General features: G+C 40.4%; 1 protein-coding gene across 10 annotated transcripts in view; it reads right to left on the reverse strand.

Annotated features, from left to right (window-relative positions):
- The window catches only part of SPIDR (scaffold protein involved in DNA repair), a 437,895-nt gene that overhangs the window by 95,247 nt on the left and 329,507 nt on the right, over positions 1–13,141 (reverse strand). The gene's annotated exons all lie outside the window — the stretch shown is intronic.

Below are 13,141 nucleotides of genomic sequence, written 5' to 3' on the forward strand. Positions count from 1 at the left end.
GAAACATATCATGGAAAAAAATGACCTCTAAAAAATTGATAGGATGTGTTTTGTATTGCTCTCCACAGTCACAACAGTATATACAGCTGAATTAATATTTCATTTGAGGCAAGAGGGAAAGTCTTTCCATTTTGAATAAGACTGTTCAAAATTTTTTCATGGCAAATGCTTTCTTTGCTACCTAATATATAGGAAGCATTTCATTACTGAGTTGTAGCTTTCTAAAAATTAGAAGATGACAGTTATAAAAGTATGGAAGAGAACACTACAGGATGCAGAACTGAAAATGAAGAGGATTTTATCTACTAATCATCTAAATATTAGTATTTTTCCATCACAAAAAGGTAGATGTGGGTTAAATTTGGCTTAAAATACCTGGCATTTAAAAAAAAAATCCCATAGTTTGCATAGTTTTATTTATGGGATAAATAAAAATCCCATAGTTTGCATAAAATTCCCATTTTAAGGCTTTTGTAAACCTCAGCAGCTATCTATTCATCAGATACTGGCTGAGAAAACCAACACGCTAGCAAGGGCTGCCACTGCAGCAAAACAAAGTAGAATAAATAAGAGTATTCTAGATTCAGTACACAAAATCCAACATGCCAGAACCATCACATATGAATGAGATCCATTCCAAGACCTTGATCATCTCCCAAATTCATAAAGATTGAGAATATCTGTCCATGTTTTTGCCTTCTACCAAATCACATTTTTGTTGAGTTTTCCATGAACAGACTCAAATAATTCAAAACTGCCTTTTCAACCTTCACTGAAGTTTCCTCTCTTACTGATGACAATTTTTACAATAAGAAAAACACGAACACTTTATAAGAGTCACTGTTCATGAGAGGTCTCAGAGGAAATGACACGGCGGTGGTGTGGGGTCACTCACTTGGCTGCAGGGAGCAAGCCTAAAGGGAATTCTTGGTCTGACAAAGTCACCGGCATCATCACGCTCCTTCCTGGACCACAGGGCTGTCCTCAGACAAGACAGTGAAGGCTGACCCTTGGCGGCCAGGGGCCACTCTGGAATGTCCACCTGGCCCAGAACACTGCACCAAGGCCTGTCACGGCCACACAGATCTGCCCTTGTGCCTAGGCCCTGCACTCTGTGGCTAAGCTGAATCAGATCTTCCCAAAAGTGCTGGTTTCCTTTCTTCTGCCCAACCTGCTCGCAAATACTCCATTGTGCTTCACCACTCAAAAGGAAGCCATTTTAGGAACGTGTTACATTCTCACCCAGCTTTTTCATGTGCTAGGCTGGGTACAGCTCAGACCGTGTGCAAAGCTCCTGTGCTGGGTGGTGGCTGACTGAAGTCCTGGACTTCACTTGGTCCATCCTCTCTTGAGGGTTTGTCCTTCTCACATTAGAGGCCAAATAAGGAAAAGCAGCTCATGATCTCCCCAACAGGAAAGGGCAGAGGGAGAGGGAGACAGAATGTTAAGCAGACTCTGCTCTAAGCATGCACGGAGCCCAATTTGGTGCTCAGTCTCATGACCTTGAGGTCACGACCTGAGCTGAAACCAAGAGTTGGGCTCTCAACCAACTGTGCTGCCCAGGTGCACCAGGACTTTGAATTCTTTTAAAAAGACAGAACGTTAGGTTAAATGATAGAAATATATTTTTGCACGTTCTATATTCCATAGCTACTGTATTCCATAGAACTGTGGGTCTTTGCTATTTTCCTCTACTTCCGTCCTACATTTTTACTTCTCTCTTCCAAGTAAGTTCTTCCTAACTCTTCTGGTGGATTCCAATTGCCCTCTATGGGACTCCCTAAATTCTAGAGACTGAGAAGCAAACTCTACACGTCTGGAGTTCCCTTGTGGCTGAAGTCCCTGATGTGACTTTCGACCTGTCAATCAAAGTCAGAAGTGATACCAAGGCAGAGCACCTGATTTTGCTACTTCTGCTAGCAAGCATAACAGTGACAAAGATCTTAGGATCTGGGGAATTGCTTTGAAGGGTTAAAAGACAAGACTGAGGCTTCTAGTTTGTTGATTCAGCTTGTAGCCCATAGAGATGGCTGTAGAGTAGGAAGTAGTAATGCCAGCTTTCTGATCATGCAGCCCCCTCCTGCCAGCCATGGCTCTGGAGTCGGTGGAGAACTGAAGCACCAGATAACCGGTTGTACAAAAGAGAACAGCTCCCATGGAGGCCTGGCTCTTCAGTGCTGCTTTGATAGTCTTTAAAGTTCAGCAGAGTCTGTTTCTTTAGTTTTTCCAATGATTCTATAAGCATTTTGAATCCTTTAATAATAAATCTCTTTCTGCTTAAGTTAGATAGAGTCAACTTCTTTGTCAATGAACCTGACTGATTTCCTTTGCTATGCAGATTCTAATCAGAAGTGGAATTGTGGGGTAAAGGAACTGTATATACTCTTCTCTGGGTAAATCAACAACTAAAAAGGCAAAATCAGAAACAAAATAAACTTGGTATCACTTTTGTAAAAATTTTGTATCTCTTTGAGGCAAGTTTGATATCAGAAATTAATCATTTCACTTATCTAGGGACCTTGAGAGCAGAAACCTAATTAATATTTTTGGACCTGGGCCTCTTACTATATAATCGTTGTGATAACTAGTAAGAAAAATCTGCAAGAAAACATTATATGTGTCAAGAACTATAGAAGTTCTACATGGGGAATTCATCCTGAGAAAATGCCAAAATGAGTGATACAACAAAGAGTACACTCAGATTACTTTATATTTATTTCTACTTATTACTTAGCACATTTTCATTAGACAATCATAACTAAAATACTCCTCAGCTAAGGATCCCAAATTTTCATAAAATAGTTTCTGATGCTAAAATTGCTCTTGCTATTTGACAGCCAGTAGTTAAAATACCTACTTCCTATCTGGCCAAACAATATAGATTTTTTAAATTAAAGATTTATTTATTTGAGAGAGAGAGAAAGGGAGACAATGAGCACGAACAGGAACGGCAGAGGGAGAGGGAAAGAGAATCCCAAGTAGACTCTGTGTTGTATGGAGCCTGACACAGGGCTCAATCTCATGACCCAGAGATCAGGACCTGAGACGAACCCCAAAGCTGGACTCTCAACGCTAATTGCACCATCCAGGTGTCCCTGGCTAAACAATATTTTAAGAAGCATTTGAGAATGCACATATTTCCAATACCATAGTCACAGATCATAGAAAATATAGCATGTAGGCACCAGAGGCTCATAAAATGAGCAGTAAACCGTTCAGGGGAGCCTTATGTCAAATAGGGACTTTTCATGCAGATGATATCCTGAAATGATTTAAAGTATGTGATACTGCTGGCATGTAAAGAAGCCCAGCAGAGGAGATAAAGGAGGAGAGAGGCCCACCCAGGGATCTGGAATGGCACAGAGTCACTGAGGCTCACAGACAGAAGTTCTTATACAAATCCTTCAGAAATGCTTCATGATGACAGTAAATGATAAACGTATCATTTATGGTCATGGTGACATTGAAAACTATCTGAGAAGCAAGAAAGGAATAGTAAATGAGTACGGTAATTTTTAAAAGCTCTATCTACAGAACAATTTTGAGAGAAGAATCTTTTCCTTGGGCTACAGACAATCCCTCTCAGTGGTGAGAGCTACATATCAAACATTCCAAAACAGAGCATTCCTACCTCTAAAGCCTCTATCTGGCCATCATTACTGAACCCAGTATCACTTCTATAATGTTTTATTTTTTAAAAAGGATTCTATTTATTTATTAATGAGAGAGAGAGAGAAAGAGAGAGAGAGGCAGAGACACAGGCAGAGGGAGAAGCAGGCCCCATGCAGGGAGCCCGACGTGGGACTCGATCCCAGGTCTCCAGGATCACGCCCTGAGCCAAAGGCAGCCGCTAAACTGCTGAGCCACCCAGGGATCCCCACTTCTATAATGTTTTAAAATGAACATGTACTTAAGTCATTCTTCAACAAAAGGAACCCACATTTCTTGGAGAAATGGTTGAGTCTTGGACTGGGGCAGGAAATGCACAAGATGACGGGATCCCTGGGTGGCTCAGTGGTTTAGCACCTGCCTTTGGCCCAGGGCAAGATCCTGGAGACCCGGGATCGAGTCCCATATCGGGCTCCCGGCATGGAGCCTGCTTCTTTCTCCTTCTGTCTGTGTCTCTGCCTCTCTGTGTGTCTTTCATGAATGAATAAATAAATAAAATCTTAAAGAGAAAAAAAAAGGAAATACACAAGATGAGCCTGGAGTGTCCTATAGCGTCAGAAAATAAAAATTGCTCAAAGCAAAGCAAAACAAAACAAAATTAAACAAAGCAAAACTGAAAACCCACAAGAATGAGAGTATGGCAAAGAGACAAGAGAGTTGATTGAAAGAGCTTCAGTGGCAAAATCTGGAAGTTTAAGCAACAAAATCAATAGCATTGAATTATCCCCCAAAGTATAAAATAAATATTTACAAGTCCATACTGATATAAATAATTGAGTAAATTACATACAAAAGAATTCCAAATAATTATTCCACCATCCTGGAGAGTGATTAGAATTCACCTCTCCTCACGTGTGAGCTATACATAATAACTTCCTTCCAAAGACTTCAGGATGGGGATCCCTAGGTGGCGCAGCGGTTTGGCGCCTGCCTTCGGCCTAGGGCGCTATCCTGGAGACCCGGGATCGAATCCCACATCGGGCTCCCAGTGCATGGAGCCTGCTTCTCCCTCTGCCTGTGTCTCTGCCTCTCTCTCTCTCTCTCTCTCTCTCTGTGACTATCATAAATAAATAAAAAACAAAACAAAACAAAAAAACAAAGACTTCAGGATGGAAAGAAGATAAAAGTATAACTTTACAGTGAAGACATGTGACATGAACTACCTCAGCTAAGTGATCAAGCCAATATCAACAATGATAAATCATGTCGACACGTATATGCCCTTGATATGATGTGATGAAAACATCACTTTACCTCTGTGGTCTTCCTCCCAAGAACCTACAGCCTCAGTCTAATCATGAGTAATAAATCAGATAAATTTTCATTAAGGTTCTACAAAATACTTGATTAGTGCTCCTCAAGACCATCAAAGTCATCAAAAAACAATGGATGTCTAAGAAACTGCCACAGCCAAGAAGAGTCTAAGGAGACACGGTTACTAAATGCAATGTACTATTCTGGATGGGATCCTGGAACAGAATAAAAACAATAGATAAAATTCTTTACAAAAAGTGAAAAAAGTACTTCAGTTAATGAAAAAAAATAACATTGACATACTTTCAAAAAGCAGTACAGATCTGTGTCAGACATTATAGGAGCCCATGTAGACAATGATATAAATGTCTACTTAATCTAAGACCCCCCTGTCCTAGAGCTGAGGCCCCTGGTAGAGATTTGATGATCAGTACACTGGAAAAGGAGGACTCTATCCTGTCTTATTCCAGTTTTATTGAGATATAATTCCCACATAACACTCTATTAGCTTAAAGTATACAGCATAACGGGATAATACTTTTTTCTTGACTAACATGACTATTTTACTATTTTGTCACTACTATGTTTCCAAATTGCTAAAATTTCAGATTTAAGCTTCTTTCTTAGTACAGCATTCACCAATCCCTTAGAAAATGTTTCTGATTAAATTTCTCTACACAGAAGGAAATAGTCCCCTTTCTGGATGGGTGGTCTTGCCCAAGGCTGCACAGAAAGCCACCAAGTACGTCTGCCTGCTTTTTACCCACGGGGAAGTAGGTGAGCAGGTTGGCTTCCTCGTACCTCCCAGAGGTCAGAGGCAACTTCTTCTTAGGGTAATCTGTTTGTTTTTGTATTTGACGCTTGCTATAGTTCTTTCCCAGTTCTTTTAACTAATGATAAAGGAAGCCTCAGGGTGCTACTCTCAACTGAAGTGTTACCTGATGATATATATGCTTTCTGGGTCAAGGTGTTTAATTCGGTGTTACAGCCAGAAATAGAAGCGATTCACTAAAAACTTTAGTTATCCCCATGGATGATAAAAATTTTTCTCCAGTTGTTTAATACTCTATTCCATTTCTGTGGGGCCGGTGAACTGCAAAGCAAAAAACAGAAGCAGGGACCTTGTTGACAAATGCTTTTTGAAAGGTGAGCCAGTGAGTGTTGCACGGCCTAGGAGGCACAGGTCCTGAGCCAGTTGAGAGCAGGTCCCTTGGGCCGGTCAGGCCTGAGCCAGTGGTCAGACTGTCCTTTGGCTTAGGCCGGAGCATGATGCTCAAGGAGAAACAGTGACTTTAAAGGACATCTTTGCGGATTTCAGGGTATATATTAGAGCACAGGTTTTCCTTTGGAGGTTTTCCTCACAGTGAGTCAGAATATGAAGTCTTCTCTCACTTTTATACTGAAAAGATTCTTTTTAAAAGCTGCATCTGGGATCTGTTTGAGAATTTAGACTAGACCTGAGATTATTAACCTAACTTCACTATGGTTTTTTCAAGTCATACTGTTGCCACGTACCCTGAATATACCTCATACGTCTTAGTGACAGCAATGATGAATGCAATTAGTAAAAAGCACTCGGTCTCCCCTTCCTTTCTCTTTTACCATGCATAGATACCAATCACAATGGCTAAATAAAAACACACTTAAAAAAAACAACACAACTGAAAACACCAAATACTGTTGAGGATGCAGAGAAACTGGGTCACACTCAGACATCACCCGTGGGAATGTAAACTGGTACTGCCACTCTGGAAACAATTTGGCAGTTTCTTATTAAACCAAACATGCAACTATTCCATGACTCAGCAACTGCACTTTGGGGCATTTCTACCAGAGAAATGAAATCTCAGGTTCACAAAGAAACCTATACGTGAATGTTCATAATAGCTTTATTCATACTAGTCAAAAACTAGAATCAGTCTAGCTGTCTTCCAATGGTGGAATGCTGGGTCAAGTTGTGGTAGGTCTATACCATGGAGTACTTCTTGGCATAAAGGACAAATCACTGATGCTTGCAGCAATTTAGAATTATGCTGAGTGGTAAAAGCCAATCCTAAAAGGTTATGTGCTGCATGTTCACACAGTATTTATACAATATTCTTGAAAGAAGAAAAGTAGAGAAATGGAGACCAGTTCAGTGGTTGCTAGGGCCTAGGCCTGGGAGGGGAAGGGAGGGTGCAGTATACTGGGAGGAAGGTGGGGCAGGAGGGAAGCGGATGTGGTTACGAAAGGATAACAGGAGGGAGCACTGTAGGTGTTGAAGACGCAGAGTGTCTTGATTGCAGTGGCCCATACATGAACTGTATGTGTAACAAAACTGTATAAAACTAATAAAAACAGACACACATACAAGTGTAAGTAAAATAGGGAATCTGACCAAGATCAGTGGGTGATCTACCCACTGTAGTATACCGGTTGTGATACGTACTACAGTCTCAAAAAATGTGAACTATGAGGGAAACTGAGTGGGATGCATGGTGTCTCTCCTGTATTATTTCTTACAACTACATGTAACTCTAAAACTGTCTTAATAATGATTCCGATTTAAAAAAGAAAACAACAAAAATAACACAACATTAAAAACTTTAATGAACACATTTATAGCACTCACTGCCAAAATATGCCTGTGGGCTGTGTCAGACAACAATTAAAATTACCACTGTTTCTATCATAACATCGACCACCCAGACACAAGAAGTAGTGAGATTCTAAGTGAGCATCTGTCCAATTAAAAAATCTCCTGTCATAACTTTGATTTGGTAATAAAGCAAGTGCAGCAGCGGTAATACTAGTGGAGACCTAGAGGCGAAGATGCTTCTCACGAAGGACATGACAGAATCTCTTCCCAGTCACGTCCCTCTGCGGAACTACGTGAGCCACTTTCCACGGGTCAGGAAGGGAAGGAGAGGTGAACAGATGTCTGAGGTAGAAGGCAGACACGTGGACTCATGCCAAGGGCTACACTTCCTCTCCTCCAGGTGTGATCCCAGCGGCAACACTTCACTCTTAGAACATGCGAGTGATGAGCCTACACAGTGATACCTGACTGGAAGTGATTTTTTTCTTCCCTTTCTTTTTTTACTTTTCTCCTTCACTTCATGCTTGAGATCTACTTTTCCACATCTTTATGCCTGGTATGTTCTTTAAAATGATCATTTCCATATCTAATCTTAAAAAGGAAAAACAACAATTTTTATTCAGCTTCTGCACCACAGGTAGCACAACAGCAGATGGGGAACACCTCTCATTTTCATGGCCCCACTGGTTCGATTGTCATTCCTTTCCTAAAGAATAAGCATCTTAGTCCTCTCACTGCCACTCACACAGCTAGAAAAAGCAAGAGGTGACGATGAAAATCTTAGTAATGTTAACTTCTTTTCTTCATCTAAGAGTCTAAACAACTTCCTGATTGAAAAGATAACTCTTGGTTTAAAAATATATTTTAGAAAAAAAAATAAAAATAAAAATATATTTTAGGGGACAGCCCTGGTGGCTCAGCGGTTTAGCGCCTGCCTTTGGCCCAGGGCCTGATCCTGGAGACCCGGGATCGAGTCCCACGTCGGGCTCCCTGCATGGAGCCTGCTTCTCCCTCTGCCTGGATCTCTGCCTCTCTCTCAATCTTTGTCTCTAATAAATAAAAATAAAATCTTAAAAAAAATATATATATATATATATAATTTTAGGGATACCTGGCAGGCTCAGTTGATAGAGCATGTACCTCTTGATCTCAGGGTCACGAGTTAAAGCCCCATTTTGGGTATGGAGTCTACTTAAAATAAAATAAAAAAATAAGTTTTAGACATAAAACAATAGTGTTATTAATATTTATTTTCTAAACACCTGATTACAGACACCTACTTCAACAGCTGGGTTCTTTACAAGTGGAGCTGACAATAATTGCTCATACTTCAAATAAAAATATGACTACTATTTTTTCTGTTATCTGTACCAGTGCAGGTTTCCATTCCAGTGAATTAAAATAACCATTCCTATGATATGACCAGTGGTTCTGAATGATTACTGTTCTACTGAGCTACAGAATGTGAAACAACTTAGTTGCTACATTTATAAAATCAAATTACTCTGTACCCCTTATTGGCTTAAAGACTCAGAGTCAGATGGGCCTGGTTTTGAGTTCTAGCTTAGCCTCACAGGAGTCTTGAGGCTCCGGTGCTTTGAGCAGACTCCTTTAAGCAGGGGAACACCCCACCCGCCTCTCTGAGGAGCTGGCCTTTTCCATTACTCTGTGCACGGTGCCATCCGCAGGTACTACGTGGATATTTTACGGGCTTTCCTTCATTAGTATCTCAACAAGCAAAGAAAAACACAAGTGCCTGGCATATCATTAGCTCTCAAATTCTTTCCTCCCCACTGATACACAGTCAAATTGAAATATGGCATAGAGAGAGTAAAGATGATTACAGCTGCCTGACATTCTCTGAGTTAAGAACAAAATGTTTCATGATTTCAACTTAAAAGAAGTACTATTAGAAAGATGAGAAGAGGGACACCTGACTGGATCAGTTAGTAGAGCATGTGACCCTTGATCTTGGGGTCATAAGCTTGAGCCGTACATTAGCTGTAGAGAATAAATAAATAAATAAATAAATAAATAAATAAATCTAGAAAATAACATACAAAATGATTATATAGGGGATGGAATTAGAACAATTTTTCTATTTATACAAATTTTGAAACTTTCTATAGATGTCACTATATTGCTTTTATTACTTAAAGTTACACTAAAAATATTAATGGACCAGGCTATCACTGCATGGTCACATGACGTCACGCATAAGATAAGCTGTGGGCACAAACAGTGAAAGTGCAGTGTTGAGCAAATGCTGCTTGTATTTTGAGTTTTGTCAAGCTTAGCCCATGCCTGGGTACCATGTGTTAACTCTCAAATTTCAGGGCCAGCAAAACTTTGCCGTGTGTTTGAAAAACATGGGATGGTAGTTCATCTCGGTATTTCACTATCCGTAGAATCAATCACAATACAGAACGTGCCAAAATTGAATTAAAATGCAAATATCTGTTATGGTTTGTTACGAGAAAACTTGTGAAAAAACGTTTCCTAACCCCCTGCCATTTTTCTAAAAATAGCCCATTCCAAAGGGTTTAACTCAAAATATGTTCCATTTGGGTGTTGGGGAGGGGGATGTGTGTGTGTAGAATTCTCTTTTACATCTGTGACTCCTGCAAAAATATCTGGCAGTACATTCAGTTCTGTGTCTTAAAACCTCACAGGGCCAATTTAAAAATAATATTATAAATGCTCATGGCTATCATCACTTAACTAATCTAAAGCAATAAAACTGTTGGACCTTTAGTCTTTTCAGATCATCCTGTGGTAACGGCTGAATTCTGGCCTCCGGTCTCCTTAGAAAGACTTAGTTTGTCACAGAGTAAATTTCATATAAAACAGGGAGCTTTATTTCACTGCCTTCCAGAAAATAAACTACAACTATTATTGATAAGTGTATTTTGATTCTCTGAATTTTTGGTAAAATGTGAACTCTGAAAAGTCAAATAAGAATTATTTGTCAACGGGTGCCTGGGTGGCTCAGTCAGTTTAACGCCTTTGGCTACAGTCATAATCTCAGGGTCCTGGGATCAAGCCCCACGTCACACACTCTGCTCAGCAAGGAGTCTGCTTCTCTCTCTCAAATAAATAAATCACATCTTAAAAAAAAATAATTATTCATCAACTATTTCTTTGGTATATGTTCTGAGCAAATAAAATATAAATCCAGAGATGCCTGGGTGGCTCAGTGGTTGAGTATCTGCCTTCGGCTCATGTTGTGATCCCTGGGTCCCAGGATCAAGTCCCATGTCGGGCTCTTCACGGGGAGCCTGCTTCTCCCTCTGCCTGTGTCTCTAGCTCTCTTTCTCTCTGTGTGTCTCTCGTGAATAAATAAATAAAATCTTAAAAAAAAAAAATCTAAATCCACTTTCAAGATACAAATTTCCTTTCACCATTTGCCCAATATATTTATTGTGATGATACATACATCTAGTATTCCTCTGTGCTACACTTTAGTTTAAAAATATACAGTCATTTTTGTGTGGTCTTTAAAATTCACTAACTAATACACTAAATATACATACAACATCAGGCGGTAAGACCCAAATGATTATAAACAAATGTCTACATATTCTTAAAAGATTTTTAATTTATTTATTCACGAGAGACACAGAGAGAGGAGGCAGAGACACAGGCAGAGGGAGAAGCAAGCTCCATGCAGGGAGCCCGATGTGGGACTTGATCCCGGGACCTGGGGGATCAAGCCCTGGGCCAAAGGCAGACGCTCAACCACTGAGCCACCCGGGCGCCCAACAAACGCCCACATTTTAAGTTTAAGAAGTGTTTGTACCCTTTTTGAACTCAGCCACAGTAACTTCTTACAAGATACATCGAAGGCAAAAGAAACAAAAGCAAAAATGCACTATTGGGACTTCATCAAGATAAGAAGATTCTGCACAGCAAAGGATACAGTCAACAAAACTAAAAGACAACCTACAGATGGGAGAAGATATTTGCAAATGACCTATCAGATAAAGGACTAGTTTCCAAGATCTATAAAGAACTTATTAAACTCAACAGCAAAGAAACAAATAATCCAATCATGAAATGGGCAAAAGATATGAACAGGAATCTCACCGAGGAAGACCTAGACATGGCCAACACGCACATGAGAAAATGCTCTGCATCACTTGCCATCAGAGAAATACAAATCAAAACCACAATGAGATACCACCTCACACCAGTGAGAATGGGGCAAATTAACAAGGCAGGAAACCACAAATGTTGGAGAGGATGCAGAGAAAAGGGAACCCTCTTACACTGTTGGTGGGAATGTGAACTGGTGCAGCCACTCTGGAAAACTGTGTGGAGGTTCCTCAAAGAGTTAAAAATGGAGCTACCCTACGACCCAGCAATTGCACTGTTGGGGATTTACCCCAAAGATGCAGATGCAAGGAAACGCTGGGACACCTGCACCCCGATGTTTATAGCAGCAATGTCCACAATAGCTAAACTGTGGAAGGAGCCTCGGAGTCCATCGAAAGATGAATGGATAAAGAAGATGTGGTCTATGTATACAATGGAATATTCCTCAGCCATTAGAAACGACAAATACCCACCATTTGCTTCGACGTGGATGGAACTGGAGGGTATTATGCTAAATGAAATAAGTCAATCGGAGAAGGACAAACATTATATGTTCTCATTCATTTGGGGAATATAAATAATAGTGACAGGGAATATAAGGGAAGGGAGAAGAAATGAGTGGGAAATATCAGAAAGGGAGACAGAAAATGAAGACTCCTAACTCTGGGAAACGAACTAGGGGGGGTGGAAGGGGAGGATGGCGGGGGTGGGGGTGAATGGGTGACGGGCACTGAGGGGGGCACTTGACAGGATGAGCACTGGGTGTTATTCTGTATGTTGGCAAATTGAACACCAATAAAAAATAAATTTATTATAAAAAAAGAAGTGTTTGTAAATATTTCTAATATAGATTTTCCTTAAAATCTATTGTTACAACCAAGTTTAAAGCCTTCAACTGAAGATGATCTTTATTCTCCTAGCATTACAAGGCCGTGGATGAGTCAGGTCTGGAGGCTGCCCCATGGAAGAGCAGACTGGGGCTCACATCCTCCCTCTACCAGCAGTGTCTGCAAGAGCCTCAGCACCTCCAGAGTGGCTAGAGATCTGGGTGCCCTCACTGGGGTGTGTCTCAGTCTCTTCACGGTTCACACCCTTCCTATGGAGTCCCTCATTCCTTCTCCTGCCTCTCCCTTCCCTGAAGATGCCTGGGTTGGTCCCATTTTCGCTCTAATCACCTACAGTTCTTCCTTTAAGGCCTCCAATTAATTAATTATTTAATTAATTTTTATTTAAATCCAATTAACATACAATGTATTATCAGTTTCAGAGGTAGAATTTAGTGATTCATCAGTTGCATTATAACACCCAGTGCTCATCCCATAGAGTGCCTTTCTTGATGCCCATCACCCGGTTACTCCGCCCTCCTCACTCCCCTCCTCCCTTCCAGCAACCCTCAGTTTCTGTCCTATGGTTAAGTCTCTTATGCTTTGTCTCCCACTCTGTTTTCATCTCATTTTTCCTTCCCCTCCCAACTGTTTTATTTCTTAAATTCCACATATGAGTGAAATCATATGATATTTGTCTCTCTCTGACTTACTTTGCTTA

This window comes from Canis lupus, chromosome 35, assembly GCF_003254725.2.
Source record: "Canis lupus dingo isolate Sandy chromosome 35, ASM325472v2, whole genome shotgun sequence".
NCBI classification, from domain to species: Eukaryota; Metazoa; Chordata; class Mammalia; order Carnivora; family Canidae; genus Canis; species Canis lupus.